This window comes from Caloenas nicobarica, chromosome 8, assembly GCF_036013445.1.
Source record: "Caloenas nicobarica isolate bCalNic1 chromosome 8, bCalNic1.hap1, whole genome shotgun sequence".
Lineage (NCBI taxonomy): Eukaryota > Metazoa > Chordata > Aves > Columbiformes > Columbidae > Caloenas > Caloenas nicobarica.
In genome coordinates this window covers 1,565,921-1,581,165 of record NC_088252.1, presented here as the reverse complement: position 1 = coordinate 1,581,165, position 15,245 = coordinate 1,565,921, and positions in this window count along the sequence as shown.

Sequence of the window (15,245 nt, the reverse complement as noted above, 5' to 3'; positions counted from 1 at the left end):
TGACGGTGCCCACGCCCATGGGCAGCAAATGTCCAACAGCAACTCCACCACCCAGTTCCTCCTCCTGCTGTTCACAGACACACGGGAGCTGCAGCTCTTGCACTTCTGGCTCTTCCTGGGCATCTACCTGGCTGCCCTCCTGGGCAACGGCCTCATCATCATCACCACCATAGCCTGTGACCAGCATCTCCACACCCCCATGTACTTCTTCCTCCACAACTCCTCCCTCCTTGAACTGGGCTCCATATCCACCATTGTCCCCAAGTCCATGGCCAATTCCGCCTGGGATACTAGGGCCATCTCCTATTCAGGATGTGCTGCACAGATCTTTTTGTTTCTCTTTTTAGCTTCTGCAGAGTATTGTCTTCTCACCGTCATGTCCTACGACCGCTACGTTGCCATCTGCAAACCCTGCATTATGGGACCCTTCTGGGCAGCAGAGCTTGTGTCCACATGGCAGCAGCTACCTGGGCCAGTGCATTTCTCTATGCTCTGCTGCACACGTCCAATACAATATATTAATAAACCAGGAACAAATTGTCTCTCTCAGCTCCCATATCTTCACATCTCCTCTGAATGCAGGAGGGCTTCAGGAGGCAAATGTCCAACTACCCCATGGAAAAGCAGCCCTATTGGCCCTTAGGGTATCCCCTTTCTTCCTCAGTGCTCACTCTCACTCTCTGGCTCCTGTGAGTCGAGGGCTGCTTCCCTGGAGCCATGGCCAAAGACAGCAGCAGGATGAAGCCTTTTCAGTGCTGGTCTCTCCCCACATCCACATTGTCATGCCCTTGGATTTATGCCACCCCTGAGGTCTGGCGTACTTGTTACAGGCCTGTTTTCCCTACCGTGGCATCCCTGTGGCTGCAGGCAGGAGCAGGCCATGGGAACCACTTTGTCAGATATCGTCTCCGTGCAAGAACCAACATAACTAAAAGGACTCCTCAGGACAGGGCCAGAAGGCTAGACGCCTCTTCCAAAGCTGGCATCAGGAATACACCCAAGTCCCTGAAAAGGACTTATGCTTTTTTGCTCTTCTTGATGGACTGATGGCTGCAATTTGAGAGCTCCAAGGTGATGTTTTAGGGACCAAAACCTCCCTCCTTGGTCATGTGGCCACTCAGACTGCAACTGCTTCTCTGCTTGTTGCTCTCTAACCTTCAGAGGGGTTGATGGCAGATGCTATCCTGGAGAGGAATTGGGAACTGCCAGGAGAGCCCATATAACCTCCAGGGATATTGTCTGAATCTGGGTGGGCAGTGAGAGGCATTTCCTAAAATGAGTGAGCGTTCAAGGTAATGTCTCCCAGAGGAAAAGGTGAACCTGAACAGCCCATGGGCTAACAAGGATCTGCAATATCAGGAGAGGCTGTGATACACAACAGACAAAGTGACGTTAGACTGGACAATGGTTGAGAACACTGTATTTGAGAGCCCAAAGGCTGGATCTAGTGCAGCCTCCCCTGCCCTTTGTGCCATTAGAGTCACCCCATGGTCCTGCCCAGCCTTGTCCTTGGCTCCTGAGCCCTCTGGGAAGATGTAAAGGGCTCAGCAGCAGTGATCCTCATCCAGCTGGGTCTGCTTCCCACCCTGACCAGCATGGCCAGTGCAGAGTCACCCCATGGTCCCAGGGCACCACAACTCCTCACTCTGCAGAGCGGCATCACCAGCCCAGGGCTCTGCAGGGAGCACAGGGAGGGAACCAGCGGTAGCCAGGCCAGCCTGTACAGCCTCATCTGGGGAAGGAGATGTCCCTGGAGAAGAGCAAGGGAGCATTTCTGTGCCTGCAGAGAGGAATCCAGGAGAAAGAGAAACCTCTTTCTGCAGGCACTCATTTGGGGCCGGCTGCTCTGCTGCTGGACCAGGACTCTTGTTCTGGCCTGGGGAGAGGGGCTGGCACTGAGGGGCACAGGCCGTCTGTGGCGGGGATCTCCTGGAGATGACACCAGGAGTGCTGGATTTTTCACTGGTCTCCATGTCCTGGGGCTGTGGTGGAAGCTGAGTCCCGTCTGTGCCCCCTGCAGCTGCTGTGCCCTTCAGAGAGGCTGGGTTTGTGGGGTGGGTGCCCAGAGCTCTGCAGAGCCGAGCACACAAAGATGATGAAGGGAGTGGAGCATCTCCCACGTGAGGAAAGGCTGAGGGAGCTGGGGCTCTTGGGCTTGGAGAAGAGGAGACCGAAAGACAACCTCGTCAATGTTTTTAAATATATAAAGGGTGAGTGTCACGAAGATGGAACCAGGCTCTTCTTGGTGACAAGGGGTCATGGGTACAAACTGGAACACAGGAGGTTCCACTTAAGGATGAGAAGAAACTTCTTCACAGTGAGGGTGCCAGAGCCTGGACCAGGCTGCCCAGGGAGGTTGTGGAGTCTCCTTCTCTGCAGACATTCAAACCCGCCTGGACACCTTCCTGTGTAACCTCATATGGGTGTTCCTGCTCTGGCGGGGGGATTGGACTGGATGAACTTTTGAGGTCCCTTCCAATCCCTGACATTCCACACGCAAGTCCAATGAAGCTGCATCAGGGGAAGTTCAGGTTGGACATCAGGAAAGGTTTATTCACTGAGAGGGTGGTCAGTCACTGGAACGGGCTCTTCGAGGAAGTTGTCATGGCACCAACTCTGGCAGAGTTCAAGAAGCACCTGCAGGATGCTCTTGATTTCATGGGTTAGTTTTAAGTCTTCCTGCAAGTATTAGGGAGTTGGACTCAGTGATCATGGGTCCCTTCCAACTCGAGATATTCTAGGATTCTGTGATCTTCTAGATCAAGAGCAGTCCATGCCAGACCCATTTTTGTGTGTCTGTTTCTGGGGTGAATGGGAAGATGAGCAGATCCAAGATAAACTTCTGGATAGACTGCAAATCCAAGACCTGCTCTGGGAGGAATCTAAACCCTATGTGTGTCATAGGGATGTATATTTTACACTAAATCAGCCAACCATAGAGAGACATGGCAGGGTTGGGGAAGTGAGGAGCAAGGTTGTCCATACAGTGAAGGAGCACAAGGACACCGCTTATCCTACTAGTCCTCACAGTGTTAGGAGACACTCTGCATCAATAATTTTTCATCAAATGCAATAATTCAATAGTTCCAATAAAATGTCTGTGGAATTTCTATTCTGCCAAAGTATGAATTTTCAGAATGTGTAGCAACTGTGGGAGATAATACTTTGACATTTCCCTGTGCTCGCATTGCCAGAACTCTGTTCACCATGCTGTGTGTTTAATCTCCCTGATCTTCCAGGATCTACCTGTCCTTATTCAACCCACCATGTCTGAACTCATCTCTTCAGAAGCCTGTCTGGACATTTGCAACTTCCATTGTTCTCCAAAGGTTCTTCCTCCTCTTATTCTTTGCTCATTCAGAGCCTCTCACCTCTCATCCTTCTTTGAGCTTCAGGCAGGTAAAGATGAATTGTCTTTCAGCCATCATTCTCATACTCCCTGTAGGCAACTCTTCAGTTGTGGTGATGGACCTCACTGGAAACTACTTAATTTAACCATAGAACTGAGAAAGATCGTTAAGTTCTATCATGCTTTTGGGTTTTTTTCTCCTTTTTTGTTTCCTTTAATTCAAAAAGTCCCTCTGTGCCTGTCTACATCCAGTTCTCTAAGGAAAGCATGAAGTAATAACTGCAAAGAAGCTGTAACAATCAGGTGCAAACTTCAGTGGAGAATCTGATGTAAAGAAATGTGATGTAAATCCCAGGGGGCCAATGAGCAAAACAGGGAGTTTAGGGAGCTGATTATAGATTTCCTAACTAACTATTTGAGTAGAGAAACAATCTTCACAGGAATTGCTCTGTTTATGTTGACACCTTCTATGTCTCCTCATCTGCCTATTTTTTCTTTCTTTTTCTTGTTCCTCCACCTATTCTGTTTTCCAAAACCTTTCCAAGGGAAAGATTCCCTGAATAATAGAGTAACTCAGGTTTGAAGAGAGCCCTGAACATCATCTTGTCTCACTCTCCTGCTCAGGGCAGGGTGAACCACGTGAGGTTGTCTAAGGCCTCGGCACAGCTTTGCACCATCCACAAAGGAGCTGAAGGTTCACTCAGTCACATCATACAGGGGGAGAACAAAGACATTCAACAGTGCTGGCCCAAGTACTGGTCACTGAGGGATTCCACTGGAATATGATTGCTCTGGCACGTTTAAGACCACAATCCAGGATCACGGGTAAGGATGACATAGCAGACAGGAGCACATGAGAATAATCTGCCTGGGCCAGGGGCATTTGTTCCTGGAGTCACACACAGAAATGTCGGGTTCTGTTAGGCATCCACATCTGAGCTGGCCTCATGGACTCCTTATGCACCCAGGGATATTCAGAGACAGAATCTATCCCTTTTACACACAGAGGCAGGAGTCACAGTTTCCCTCTGGCCTCCTGTTGCCACTCCAAAGGGACGGGAGGCACCTCAGCCCTGTGGTGTGTCACCCTGCTCTGCACTCATCTGAGATGTCCCACGTCATGAGGAATGGACACGGGGACATTGGATAAAGGAAGAACATCCCATTGCTGCAGTTAGGCAGTTTCCATGGGATGTTACTCCCAACGAGAAATGACCTCGAGACCCTGTCTGTCCCACAGGCCATCATGGAACCTCCAAGAATAAATGATGGTGTGTATGCTAACTCAGGTTCATCTCACCTCACGTACACCATGTGTGTGCTCACATGTCACCTGTACAATGAAACATGGACTGCTGACCTGCGCCTTCAGTGTCTTTCCATGGAGGGACGAAGAAAAGCTCTGAGCTGGGGTGAGAGGCCAGGGCTGGAAATGGAGGTTGTGAGGCATTAGTCCGTGATAATTGGGGCAGATTCCATTGGGTGTCCAGCACCCACAAGCACAGCCCAGACCCTGCTCTGCTGGTCCTGCAGGTCTCTGGCAGAAGGCCTGGCTATGAGAGGACACTGCTGTGTGCCCAGCCCTGCACACACACTGTTGAACTGTACACTGGTGTTTACATCTGTGGCCACTTTCGTGGGCATATTCTTGAGAGAAGCTTTGTGAGAAGACCTAAACCATCAGGACCTGCCCTGAGGAGATCACCTTTCTTTCTGCAAAGGCTGTTCTGAGGCCAGCTCTTTCACAGAAGTGCCCATTGCCTGTCCTTGCCTGCGCTCACAGGACTGACACACAGCAGAGTGGTGACCAAGATGACAGAGCACTCAGGCCTTGCACCAACACAAGGGATGAGAAGGAGAGTGTGGGAGTGGGATGAGGAGGAGAGTGTGGGAGTGGAATGAGAACAGCTCTGGAAGGCCAAGCGCTGGTGGTCCCTGGCAGTGCTGCCAGGCCGGACTCTTTTCCTCTCCTCCCATGTACACAGGAACTGTCCCTGCACCTCCAAACAGGCCTTGGAGGAAAGATCTCATGAGAACAAAAAGAGTCCTTTATTTTGGTTAAACACACAGAGAGCACAGCTCTTCATTTACAAATCCACTCCATGAAAAAAATGGACAGAGAGATAGAAATGAGATTAAAATATTTAAAAAAATTTGAAACAAAACCAAAAAAGAATAGAGCCAGAGAATGCAATTATGCACAGCAGTAATGCACAACAAGATAATCTGGTTATTGCTTCAGAAAAGCTTCCAGTCATCAGTTTCCACAGGGAATCCTTGAGTTCCTGGTTCCTCGTGCCGTAGATAAGGGGATTCACAAATGGAGGCACCACCGAGTACACAACAGACACCAGCAGATCCAGGGATGGGGAGGAGATGGAGTGGGGCTTCAGGTTGCTAAATATTGCAGTGGTCAAAAACAGGGAGACCATGGCCAGGTGAGGGAGGGACGTGAAAAAGGCTTTGTGCTGTCTCTGCTCAGAGGGGATCCTCAGCACGGGCCTCAAGATCTGCACATATGACAGCACAATGAACACAAAACATCCAAATGCAAAACATGCACAAATCAAAATAAGACAAATTTCCCTGAGGTAGGAATCTGAACAGGAGAGCTTGGGGATCTGGGGGATTTCACAGAAAACAGGTTCGCAGTATTGCCCTTGCAGAGTACTGGGGATAAAGTACTGGCCGAGTGCAGCTGAGCACTGAGAAACCCAGTGGCCCAGGCAGCTGCTGCCATGTGGACACAAGCTCTGCTGCCCAGGAGGGTCCCATAATGCAGGGGTTTGCAGATGGCAACGTAGCGGTCGTAGGACATGACGGTGAGAAGACAATATTCTGCAGAAGCTAAAAAGAGAAACAAAAAGATCTGTGAAGCACATCCTGAATAGGAGATGGCCCTAGTATCCCAGGCGGAATTGGCCATGGACTTGGGGACAATGGTGGAGATGGAGCCCAGGTCAAGGAGGGAGGAGTTGAGGAGGAAGAAGTACATGGGGGTGTGGAGATGCTGGTCACAGGCTATGGTGGTGATGATGATGAGGCCGTTGCCCAGGAGGGCAGCCAGGTAGATGCCCAGGAAGAGCCAGAAGTGCAAGAGCTGCAGCTCCCGTGTGTCTGTGAACAGCAGGAGGAGGAACTGGGTGGTGGAGTTGCTGTTGGACATTTGCTGCCCATGGGTGTGGGCACTGTCATAGGAGGAAAAGAAAGTGACAAGTTAGGGGAGATTCCTCTGAGCAAAATCAAAGCCATTTCCCATAAACCCTCCCCCTGTTCCACACCCCCTTGTCCTTTTCCAGACCTTCCTTCGGGCCCGTGGCTGAGCCCTGGGTGGTGCTGGCTGGAGGTGCCGTGAGGACCAGGGCCTGTGCCTGCTGCAGGGCCTCTGCAGCAGGGGGTCATGGGAACGGGGGGCAGGGGCCAGTGCTGGGGTTCAAAGTTGTCATCTGAAACTGCTGCTGGTGAAGAAGGGCCTGTCAGCATCTGCACTATCACCAGAATGAAACAGGATGGTAAAATGAAGTTTGAAATGTTTGGGCTTTTTACAGCCTCACAGAATCACAGAATGTTAGGGATTGGAAGGGACCTCAAAAGATCATCTAGTCCAATCCTGCAACTCCCCTGGAGGGTGTTGTTGGGTGTCAGAAACCATCAGCATTTCTGCGGCACTCAGGGAGAACAGAGCGAGTCCTGCGAGACCAGAGGAGGCCTGTGGCTCAGTGCAGAGTGAGGGCAGCTGATCTGTCCCTCTGTCTTGCTCCAGCTGCTCTGGGCTGGCACCTTTCTGAGATGGAGGCTGAACACACTGCCATGTTACCCTGAAAAGCCACCAGGCACTGCTGAGAGCAGAGGGACCCACCTCAGGCCACGACGTGTCTCACCCTTTCCCAAGGTCTCAGCTCCCCACGTTTAGCCTAGGACACACTTGACACATTTCACAAACCCAACAGCATTTTCTCTGTCACAGCAGCTCTGCACTTCTCCATGGGGCTTTCGGATACACAAAGATGCTGTAGGACAGGTTTGCATCCCAGAGGGAAGCTCACAGCTTGTAAGGAAACCTCAAAGAGACAGACAAGTGTTGTAATGATGGCGTTTGTTTCAGAGAGACTCATCTCATTCCCCAGCCCCACACACTGCATTGCCCACAGCCCCACAGGTCAGAGGAAAGCTGGGACACGTGTTCCCATGGACACACCTGCAGGAAAGGACCCAGAAGGTCAGGGTGTGACTGTGCAGCTGAAACTCCCATCCCCAGAGAGCCTGAAAGCAAGAACAAGATCACAACAGCAGTGACCCAGAGCAGTGGAGCAAGAAGGAAAATGCGGTGAGGGTGGCTCTGAGAGAGGCCAGGGCAGAGGCAGCCGGGCACTCAGACAGTGTCACCCTTTTCCAGCTGTGCAGCCACCTCCCACACACCACCATTGCCGGGAAGCTGCTCTCAGCCCCTGTGCTCTGCAGAGGGAACTGGAGCTCTGGCTGCACAGGAGCTGGTTCATGCCTTGGAGCCCCCGGCCCTGAGGGCAGCGGCTTTGCTGGGTGGGAGAGGAGGTGAGGGGGCTGCTCAGAGGAGGGATCTGCACTGGGCGAATCATACAGAGATTTCTGTGTTCTCCCTCCCAAAATAATTCCGGGTTTAGTTTCCTCTCATTTCTGATCATTTCCCTGCTGCTTGGAGATTCTCCCCCTGGGATGTGTTTCCATGTATCCTGTCTTTTCCTTGTCAGTGCCCATAGAACATCGCACCCTCTGTGCCAGCACCCTGGCCCTACAGATCCTGCCTGTTCACAGGGCACTGCCTGGGGGCATCTTCCTGATTGCAGGCTGGAAAACAGGACAGGTCAGACTAAGGCTGACGGGTCCAGCAAAGGTGATGCAGCTGCTGCCCACAGGCAGAGGAGCGGCTGAAGGGATGTTATGAGGCTTCTGGCAGATGCACTGATCACTCAGAGTTGCAGTTCAGCAGTATCAGTGACTTGTTTAAGCATGAGAGCTCATTTTCATTTTATCCTTTCCTGCACCTCCCAACCCTTGGGACAGGAAACTGAAAAGACAGGCTCAGGAAAGCTCCTTATCTGACTGGTAATGCTTGCATTGATCTTCTGCTTGAAGCATCCACTTGCAAAAATCCTGGGGGTGATCTGGAGCTGTGAGCAGCCCCGATCTACACAGCACCCTCTCCACAGCAGAAGCACCTTTGCTACTCTCATAGGGGTTGTTCCTTCCCCCCACAGCTTCTCCCCACAGCACCGTGGGGATCTCCCCGGGCAGGCTGAGCGCTGACCCTGGCAGGCGGCAGAATCCCTGCCCTGGCACGGCCCTGGGGTTCAGGGACCCTGCTCTGCCAGACAGCCCTGGGCACCTCTGGGTGCTCACCCAGCTTCACAGCTGTTCAAAATTGCCTGACAAGAGCCCCCTCCATACAGATCCCACAAGCTGTGCCTGTGCTAATTTAGGAGGTGCCACCAGGAGCTACAGCTGCATAGCCCTGCACCCAGAGATTTACCAGGTGAAGGGCTACAAAGATTTATTTTCCAGTGAGCTCAGTCATCCTCCCAATCCTGACCACATTTAGGCTCTCTCTGTCTTGCTTGTCTCCCTGAGATCCCCAGGCAGAGCCCTCAGCCCTGCTGCGCTTTGCAGAGGAGCTGCTCCTGGGCAGAGCTGTCTCTGCAGCGCCGCCGCTTGCCATGAGCTTCCTCTGTCCCAGGAGCCCAGCCCAGCTCAGCAGCCAAAGGTGCTTTAATGACCCCTCTGGTGGCTTTGGTGCTGAGTCCATGACCATCAGACCCTGCAGGAAGTTGAAGAAACTTCTCAAGAAGTCCAAGTCAGATTCAAACTCCAAAATTTCTTCTAATGTTATTGGGTTCCCCAGAGGAACACTACTGAGGAACTAACCCCAGGGTCTAGTTAGAGGAGAAAACTGGAGGCAGAGATGACATGTCAGGAAAAGCAAGGCGAAGGTATCTCTGACAATCAGTAAACCTGGTTGTGTTTCATTAACCAAAGGGCCAAGCCCTGACTCCCAGCCCTGGGAAGGCAGATCCTGTCCCTCCCACATTGCCCAGGGCTTTTCCTGGGACAGTGTGATGTGGGGCTGTGCAAGGCCAAGGGCAGAACTGTGGTCCGACACCTCCCAGGTTCCTGAGTGGGGACAAGGAGGCCATGAGGCCCCTGTGCTGTGAGGACAAGGGGTCTCCTTGCAGGCATCAGTGGTGGAGATAACAGCCATAGCCAAGGGGAGAAGGAGCTCATGTCTGTTGGGGGCTTTCAGCCTTTTTACATCCCTTGATCATCTCCACGACAGCCTGTCCTACGCTGTGGCATCACCTGTACCTCTTTCCCTGCAGGCTGGAGACATCCCCCTTGCTACCCCACCTTGCTCTTGTCTGAGCAACTTCCTTCCTTTGCTGATCTCTCTCCATCCTCCCCAGCTGTTCCTTGAAGCACAAAGACTTGGGCTGATGCAGATTCTCTCTGGGTGACCTGCTCCACCACAGCACTGCCCCTCCAGTCACATTCCTTTCTGCTCATGTCCAGCCTGGATCTCCCCAGCTGCACTGTGTGCCATTATTTCTTTCTCAAGCTCTTTCCCACTATGAAGAAAACCTCCACCATCTCTGAAACCACCCTTCAAGCACTCTCAGGCTACTCCTACACTGCTGCAGCCTCCCCAGTGCTGCTGGGCCAAAGCAGCCCAGGTCCCTCAGCATCCCACACCATGTGCACAAGGTCCTGAACCCTGCCTTGGCACAGCCCCACACTCTCCAGTTCATCCCCGCTTCTCCAAACTGGGAAGCTGCACACTGGCACACACCCATGTGTGTGGAGTCACACCAGTGCTGAACTGAATGGGATGAGAACTCCAGGTGTCTGGGTCCCCACGCTCCTCCTAATGCAGCCCCGTGTGCAGCTGCCTTGTTCATGTTGGGGGGCATGGCCATGTGCCCCCACAGCCCCAGGGCTTTGTCATTGGTGCCCTCATTCACAAGGGCAAACTCATCTTGTCACTCACCACATAAAGGAGCTCCATACATCCAAGCAACTTCTTCACTTTGAGGGAATCCCACTCCTGATACTTCCAGTCCATCTCTCCTGAAAAGCCTGTACCCACCCATTGCAGCACCCCAATCTGTGTGACTTGTCCCACCACGCCTTGGTGGTGACTCCATGGATGTCAAACAGCACAGGCTGCAGCTTGTCCTGGCTGTGCCCTTGGCTGAGGGCATCAGTGCACAGTTGGGCTGTGGCACCTCAGGTGTAGCACCCGGCCAAGCTCTGATAGTCTTAGGGAAATCTGGCTGGTATCAAGAATCCAGGTCCCCATGTGTGCAAAGGTTTGACTTCAGAGCAGAGAAATGTCACAGTGGAAAGTTAGGGCTGAAACTGGGCAACAGGAGAGTGAGCAAGCCCTGCTGTCCCCAAGCCCAGAGAGAAACAGGGCTGGGAATGACAGACATGTGTTTTGTCAGTGGTGGTTCTGCTGCCCCTGAGGTACTTAGGCAGATGTGTCACTGATCTCTAGGAATGACAAGGTGCTGCTGACAGGCCCAATGTGACAATGGTTTGTCTGTTTCTTGATTGTGTTATCAAGGGGGTGAGAATAGGATGGTGAAAAGAAAAAAGGGAAATTGGAAGTGTAGCTATAGGCATGGACACCCCGGTGTGATGCGCTTCCTATTCAAGGGCTGCCCTACATCTACTGGATAGAGAAGAGACAGATCTTGCGATGCTTCAGAGGTGGGAATGAGTTTCTCGCACAAAGGCACCGAATCTGTCTGCAATGGTGTCTGGGGTGTCTGTCCCACACTCACTGTGAATGGGGATGGCTGCCCTGTACAGGACCATCGCTGTCCCTGCCCAATGCATGTAGGGGTGTGTGAGAACCTTGGCACCTCACGTAACACTGCAGGCCTGTAATTGGCATTAAAGGGAATAACCGCCCTGAATTTGATTTGTCAACAGAATTATAGAATAATTTCAGCTGGAAGAGACTCTCAGGATCATTGAGTCCAACCATAACCTAACCTAACTCTAGCACTAAACTAGGTCCCTAAGAAAACCCATCTAAATGTCTTTTAAACATCACCAGGGATGGTGACTCCATCACTTCCCTGGGCATCCTGTTCCACTGCTTCACAATTTTTTCCATGAAGAAATGTCTTCTAATATCCAACCTGAACCTTCCCTGGCACAACTTGAGACCATTTCCTCTTGTCCTATCACTTGCTACTTGGGAGAAGAGACCAACACCCTCCATACTACAACCTCCTTTCAGGTAGTTATTGAGACCCATAAGGTCTCCCCTCAGTCTCTTTTTTTGCAGGCTGAAGAGCCTCAGGTCCCTCAGCCGCTCCTCATAAGACTTGTGCTCCGGGCCTGTCACAGTCCATTCGGTGATGGGCTCGTGATGGTTTGTTTACCTTGATCTCGAAGCTCAAAATTAAGGCAACCAAAATGCCAAGGGGTTGTGATTCAATCATCAGTGTTACTTTATTGTTTTGCCCATAAAGTGGCACTCGATAGAGTGGAGAAAAAGGAAAGAAAGGTGGGGCCACCCCTGCCCTGCCCCCGCTGCTTCTCTGCCCCCCAGTGCCTCGAGTTCCACACACTCAAGAGCCTCCATGAACTCCCCTGAGCCCACCCCACAGCATCTTGGAGACCCCTGACCCCCTCCGGCACCCTGTGCTTGGTGACCCCCAACCCCCCCACGCCCCTTTGCCCTTTGGCCCCTCCTCTGTTATTTATTTCCTGTTGCCCCCCCTGGGGTGTGTGAGACTGGGGGGACCATGGGCCCCTGGGTTTTGTCTTGGGGGGGTCACCCCTTGGGCGCCCCATTCCATTAAAGTGATGGATTTTACCATTGTGTCTGCTCTCTGGGAGGGGCTGGGGGGCGGTTCGCCATTTGGGGACACAGCTCCACCCCCAGTGCTGAACGTGGGGGCTCGGGGGGGGCTATGGGCAGAGTCTATAAGGGCTGGGGGACCCCCTCCATGGGAGCCAACGACACAGCGGGGACCCCTCAGGGACACTGAGGGGACCTCCAGAGATCCTTCCCCAGGACACTGAGAGGACCCCCTTGGGAATCACGAAGGCGCCTGGATTCTAGTGGGGGTGTCACCTCCAGAACCCCCCAAATGCCATGGGGACCCTCCCCGGCCCCTTCCCCAGTACCCACATGCTGCCATGACCCCTCCAAGGAGCCCCCAACACCCCCGGGCTGGTGTCAGACCATCACCAACCCCCCCTTTTTGTGCATCCCCAAATAGGAGTAAGTGGGTTCCCCCCTCCCATCCCCTGAGGGTTGTCCTGGTCCCTGGAGCTGGGGGGGCTCTAGGACCCAGGGGGGAACCCAGATCAAGCCCCGGCTTGGAGACCGCGCCCCTGGGCCTGACAGATCCCGACAGGGCCCAACAGAAACTGACAGAGCCCCATAGAGCACGACAGAGCCCGACAAGGGCCGACAGAGCCTGACAGGGCCCGACAAAACTTGAAAGAGCACAACAGAGCCCCACAGAACCTGACAGAAGTCAACAGACCCTGACAGCACCTGACAAAGCCCGATAAAGCCCGACAGAGCCCAACGAAGTCCAGTAGAGCTTGACTGAGTCTGTCAAAGCCCGACAAAATCTGACAGAGCCTGAGAAAGTCCAACAGAGCCTGACAGGGCCTGTCAAAGCCCGATAAAGACCGACAGAGGTCGACAGGGCCTGACAGAGCCCGTCACGGCCTGACAGATCCCAACAAGGCGTGACAGGGCCTGACAAAGCCTGACCGATCCTGACAGAGCCCAAGAAACCTGAGGGAGCCCCACAGAGCTCGACAGAGCCCAAGAAAGCACTACAAGGCCTGACAAAGCCTGACAAAGAGTGATGGAGCCTGCCAAGGCATGACACAGCCTGACGGAGCCATAAAGGGCTTGACAGGGCCTGACAGAGTTCGACAGGGCCTGACAGCGCCTGACCAAATCTGACAGAGTCTGACAGAGGCCTGCAGGTGAGCTATGGGGAGGAATGTGGAGCTCTGGGGAGTCGAGACATGTTTTGGGGAGCCCTGGGGAGGAATGGGGAGCCCTGAGGAACCAAGACACGTTTTGGGGAGTCCTGAGGAACCAAGACAAGCCCTGTGGAGAACTTGGCAGCCTTGGGGAATTGATGTGAACCCTGGGGAGGACGGTGGATCTCAGGGGAGCCCCAGGGAGATGAGGAGATAGCTGGGGAGGGTCCGGGGAGCCCTGGAAGATGAGGGGGGTCCTGGGGAGGCAAAGCAAGCCCCGGGTTATTTTTCAGAAGAGATTCTTGTGGAATCTGATTATGCTTTGTCATTCAGTCCTACCCAGAATGTACGCCTGGTAGAAATCAGGTAGTATCTGTGGTCTTGCTAGAAATTTAGTGTAACACAATAGCATCCTAATTTTTTTATTGGAAATTTCAATACACAATTTTATTAATAATATAGTTATTGTATTTAATTTTCTATCTACATCCGAGAAAAAACTAAGTTGAAATCTGTACTCAATCCCATTGCAGTTGCAATAGAGGTAGAAAAGTGCAGGTGCTGTCATTTCCAGTGATGGTCCAGGTGCTTTGGGCCCTTGGTGGTCAGGGCCTGGGGTGATTGACCCCTCCCCTTCCCCAGGTGGTTTGGTAAGGGTGGTGGGCGTGGCCTGGGGTGATTGACCCCTCCCCTTCTCCAGGTGGTTTGGTAAGGGTGGTGGGCATGACCTGGGGTGATTGACCCCTCCCCTTCCCCAGGTGGTTTGGTAAGGGTGGTGGGCGGGGCCTGGGGTGATTGACCCCTCCCCTTCTCCAGGTGGTTTGGTAAGGGTGGTGGGCATGGTCCAGGATGATTCACCCCTCCCCTTCCCCAGGTGAATGTGGGAAGAGGGTGGGTGGGGCCCGGGGTATTTGAGCCCTAGCCCCTGGGCAGGGAGCTTATTCTACTTCAGGGCTGTTTTGGTGTTGGTTCTCTGCTGCTCCTTTAGCAGTTGGCAGCTTTTCAGCTGTTTAATTTACATGGACAGATGTGTTTGGAGAAGTGGAGGTGTGTGTTTGAGGTAAGAGCTTCAGGAGCAGCAAACGTTCAACAGCAGCTGTAGTAGAAAGTATGTTTGCAACTATGCTTAATTTATTGATTCAATTCTAGGTGCTTTGCATTTTCCCTGAACTTCTGACTGTAATGAAAATGAAGTGTTTTTTCTTGGTTTTTACTGCTGTATACCAAGCTGCTGATATAATCTCTCCTCCTAGGACTGATGCTCAGGTTATCTAGCAGGGGTTAGAGTGAGCACCTTGTATCTGTAGATGGGGTTCTAGCATTTCTGAAGAAAGCAAGCAGGGCCATAAGACAGAGTCTCTTTCAGGCTATGGGGTGGTTCATTGCCTCCCTCATCACCCACAGAACACAGTGTTGTCCCCAGAACCTTTGCAGCGTGCGGTGGCCCCTGGTAGATCATTCAAATGTACTTCCCAGAACTCAGGCAAGGTGAGCAATGACTAGTAGACTAGTACTGGTAAATATCACCCTGGTGCTCAATAGTGTGTGTGTGTTGTTTTTTTTTTTTTTTTCTTATTGCAGGTGATGAAGGGGAAAGAGGCAACTGCAGGAAGATCCCTTTTAGCCCATGTGGTGTTTTCCTATGTTGAGGATGAATTCAGTCCCTTGGCCATCTGAAAGCTAAGTGGAGGCACAGGGGCTGGGAATTGGGGGTGGGGGGAGGAGTTAAAGTTATCACAGGGGAAAGGGCTGTCCAGGAACAGTCACCTTTGGGTGGCTAAAGGGTGCAGGGAACCTTACAGTGCGATGCCAGCTTGGACAGGGCAGCTCCAGCCTGTGTCTGCATTGTTGTGTACTTTGAGAAGCCTGCCTTGCGCCTTTCAGATAATCCTGGGGTCTC